The sequence below is a fragment of the Lycium barbarum genome, chromosome 2 (genome assembly GCF_019175385.1).
Source record: "Lycium barbarum isolate Lr01 chromosome 2, ASM1917538v2, whole genome shotgun sequence".
Classification (NCBI taxonomy): Eukaryota; Viridiplantae; Streptophyta; class Magnoliopsida; order Solanales; family Solanaceae; genus Lycium; species Lycium barbarum.
The window spans coordinates 104,256,014-104,260,310 of NC_083338.1; the positions used below are offsets into that span (position 1 = coordinate 104,256,014).

General features: G+C 36.5%; 1 long non-coding RNA gene across 1 annotated transcript; it reads left to right on the plus strand.

The window, feature by feature from the left end:
- Positions 1–1,873: 1,873 nt before the first annotated feature.
- On the plus strand, positions 1,874–4,063 carry LOC132621151 (uncharacterized). The gene is made up of 3 exons (XR_009575443.1): positions 1,874–2,049; positions 3,122–3,215; positions 3,948–4,063. It is a non-coding gene; the product is annotated as an uncharacterized LOC132621151 (long non-coding RNA).
- Positions 4,064–4,297: the final 234 nt, after the last annotated feature.

The window sequence follows — 4,297 nt, forward strand, 5'->3', positions numbered from 1 at the left end:
AGCTAGAAAGAGACAAGTTAAGAACTTCATATATTTCGGTTTGCACTTGATATATAATATGATATACATATTTTTTTTTTAGCCTGGCCACTTGGTCAGTGAGAAAGATATGCCTGGCCTATGGGTCAGTGAGACATATATGCCTGGCCTACGGGTCAATGAGATAGCTATGCCTGGCCTAGTGGTCAGTGAGATAGTATTTCCTAGCCTACGGGTCAGTGAGCCAGATTGCCTGGCCGACGGGTCTGTGAGACAGATTGTTTGGCCAACGGGTCAGTGAGATAGATTGACTGGCATTATGGGTAGTGAGATTTTACAGTTGCCTGACCACTTGGTCAGTGAGATATATGATATTATTGTATTGCATTTCATATGAGACAGGTCAGGTGAGGTATTCAGGGCATTCTTTTGCCTCCAGACTATTATATTTTCAGTTCAGTTTCTGTTTTAGTTATCGATTGCCTTACATACTCGGTACATTATTTCATACTGATGTCCCTTTTACCGGGGGCGCTGAATCCATGCCTACAGGTACAGATAGACTAACCTCCCCAATAGACAGGATCTGATATCAACTGATTGGTGAGCTCCCTTGTTCGGAGTTGCCAAGTCTTTTGGAGTCCTTATTTTGTACTTACAGATATGATAGGTAGGCCGGGGCCCTGTCCCGACCATGATACAATTATGATTCCTTTATATGCTTGTAAATAAGTCATATATATAGTGTTCCAGTGTGATGGCCTTGCTGGCTTGTTGGTGTTGTCTTTGTGCAGGTAGGCCCTGTCGTTCTAAGTTGAGGGTTACCCCTCCAGAGTTACAGATTCAGAGTGGTTCACTCAGACCGAGTGTGGTACCAGGTGCCAGCCACGCCTCTCCAGATTTAGGACGTGATGAACTTGGCATCAGAGCAGGTTTGTCCTAGGGATGTCTACAAGCCGTGTCTAGTAGAGTCTTATTTAAAGGTGTGTTGCACGCCACACTTATAAACAGGTGGTTGCAGGTCATTTAAGATGGTTATCTTTCTTTCTTATCCTAGATCGTGCTATAGAGCCGAATCATAGGAAATAAAATTCTTAACCCTAACCTTTGTTGGTTTTATAGTCGGCAGATAACTTTTACGGAAAAGACTAAGATGATCCGAGAGAGGGAGCAAGTTACTCTATTTAGACATACCCGTCTAAGGTTGTGTCTTCTATTGAGATGGACCCATATGAGATGATGTCTTCTGTCGAGACAGATCCGTTTGAGATGCGGGATGAGTCACCATGGTGGGGGATTCTTACCTCGTTGGTATTAGAGGAGCCTAGGAACGAAGAGCTCCAATATTTCCAGTTTCCTTTATGGACTTAGTTGAGCGAGAGGTAAGGAGGGAAGCACAAGTTTTGACTAGATCGTTTGATCCTTGGACCTCGTATTGTAATAGGGCACCAAAGGGTGTGGGGTCTTCTGAGGAATTGAGAAGAATATGATCTTGTGAGTCAGCTCACCGGGACTCGCCAGCATCTACGGAATAAGAACCAGATAAGGGTAGTGGTTAGACTGTGAGAGATGAAATAGTAGGTATATTCGGAGGATTACACTACTAGAAAATAGGCCTATAGCAACAGTTTTTTGGTAACGGTTATCAAACCGTTACAATAGAACATTTGTTGTAACGGTTAAACCCATTGCCAGTATCCCTTTTTACCTAACGGAACACTTCTACAATTAAACTGTTGCATTAGTCCAAGAACCGTTGCTATAGAGGTACATATAGTAACGTTTATGTGAATTGTTGCAGCAGATTTCTCTATGGAAATGGTTCTATCGAAGAAATAGCTATTGTGACGGTTATTTTCTCCCAATATTTCCCTCCAATAATATTAGTAGACCTGCCAAAGATTAATTTTTTTAATGAAAAATTAAATCCTGAATAATAAAACAATGCCACTCTATGTAAACACTTCAGTTTCTTTAGTGCAGGGTTTTCTTCTCCAATGAGGAACTGAGGCTTTTCTTCTCCAGTAATGAAATAAGGACTTTTTGCACCTAGATCTACAGCTAGTATAGGTAAGTTCCCCACTTTATCTACAATTTTGATTGATTTCTTAGTGGTACTATGATTGTACTTCAAATCAGAAATTACATTGAAGGGTTTTTGGAATGCTTAAAAATTAGACAAATGGGTTTCTATGAAATAGTTGTTTTTGTTCCAATATATATTTGTTATTTACTCTTATTGTGGTTTAGAGTTTGTATCTCAAATTTGGTGAAGATTTGAGAACTCTGCGAAAATTTTGGACTAAAAATTTAAAACTACAAATGACCCTATTGGTAATTTGTATATCTATTTTCAGGTACATATATGTTGCTGATTTGAGGTTAGTCTCCTTTTTGGGACAAATCAATTTCTGGGTTTCTTTTGATTTGAGGAAAAATTCTTTCTTTGAACATTTTGGTTATTGTTTTTCACTATTTGCTTTATGGGTTTCTTGGAAATAGGTGGCCAAAGCCAAGAACAAAGGTTTAGATCTGAAATATGTGATTCATTGAATTTCTTAGGCTTAGAAGCAACAGATGGATGTTATGTTTTGTACCTGAATTAGTACTTTGTCATATTGTTTTTGTCAATTTTGAAGGTGTTTATGAAGATTTGGTGATATTTTTATGCCTAATAATTTAATATTTGATGAGCTAAAAAAGTGAGTATCGTGGATATTTCAAATGATCAATAGAGTCATCTGTTGTTTGTCCTCTTATTATGGGGTTGAAAAGAGTTGATGTTTAAGAAGCTAGGTTTCAATTCTTTTAGCCAAATTCTGTTTGGAGTCTATTTCGTACTAAATCTTGAGTTCACTGTTGTTTGGAATGAAATTGAAGTGACGAATACACATCAAACTGCAATGTTAAAAACTGCAATGTTAAAAACTGCAATGTTAAGGTTGATTATAAAGTTATCTCTTAGTTTCGTATGCATGAATTACGAAGAAACACCAGGGAGAGATGTCTCCACTAATCTAAAAGAATAAAATCAGTTATGTATTTAACATGTTTCGCGAAGGCATTTAACTTCACGTGCATTTTTTTTAAAATCCCGGTTCTTTCAAAGACTTAACATGACTTTTCACCCTCTTGATTGCAGGCAGTCAGTGGTTCACCTTCTCTAGGAATTCCCAACAATAATCATTATCTTTGAAATAGAGTAAAATTGGCAATTTGCGCGTGAATTTAGTTTGGTATATCTTCAGTTCATGTGTTTTATTTTCCAGTTCATTATGTTTTCAATTAAGAATGCAACTCTAAATTTCAGGGAGTTGCTGGTACCTTTTTGAGTCATGATGTTCATTTAAAAGTGTTTTAATCTTGTAATATTAATGTAGAAAAGCATTTAACAAATTGTCATATACACTCGTCGCTTGTGGACTCCAACTATCATTTATGTTTTCTCTGTACCACTATCTTGCTTGCTTATTGTTGTAATCTATTGTTTCTTCATATGTATTTATTTGTGCTGCTTTAAGCATTAAACCTCTTTGTTATGCTTTTATTTATTCATTTATTTATATCAAAGAGCTACTAGGCTTTCTAGCTGATGCAGAACAAACGATGAGAATGCATATGTGTCATAGTGGTAGCATGATAAATACAAAGATGAGTGAGTAATGTGTATGTTTACCAGTTATGGATGAGATGATTGAAGGAGGATAGAAGTCAATTAGTATTTTCCCTTTATTTGATGGTTTTTCTTCTCTACCAATAAATTGATTTTGTTAGACATGTACTTGCTTAAGTTAAAGCAGCATGTGGCCTCTGCAAAATTATTAAGTGGAGCAAGAGTATAATATATTCCCGCTGCAGTTTGTTTGCTCTTGTATATGTCCATGTTAGAAGAAAATATATTAATACATTTTTACGCTGGTATTTTTCCGTAGATGGATCAAGGTTTTGCTTGTGGTCTATTTTTGCAGGTTAAAAATTTGACAGAGAAGGTCCAGTCTGATAATATCCAGTTTATTTTGTATTGTTTGAGGGTTTCAATGTTTATAGAAGTGGAGGTAATCTGCCAGTTAAAACTTCCCTTGCCTTGATATGTTATATTCTAATGCTTTTATGTCAGTTTTAAAAAAAAATGCAATTTGATAATATTAGATAGCAGTGTCTTTGTATTTCGAACATGGTGTTTCATCAGTTGAGAAATTTTATCCTATACAGCATAGTCTATCTGTTTATCCTGATCCTGCACTATTAGATCCCATGACATGAAGTACACATTAAGGTTGTTGTGTGAGTTCATGGACCGTTGTCATATAGGCTGACA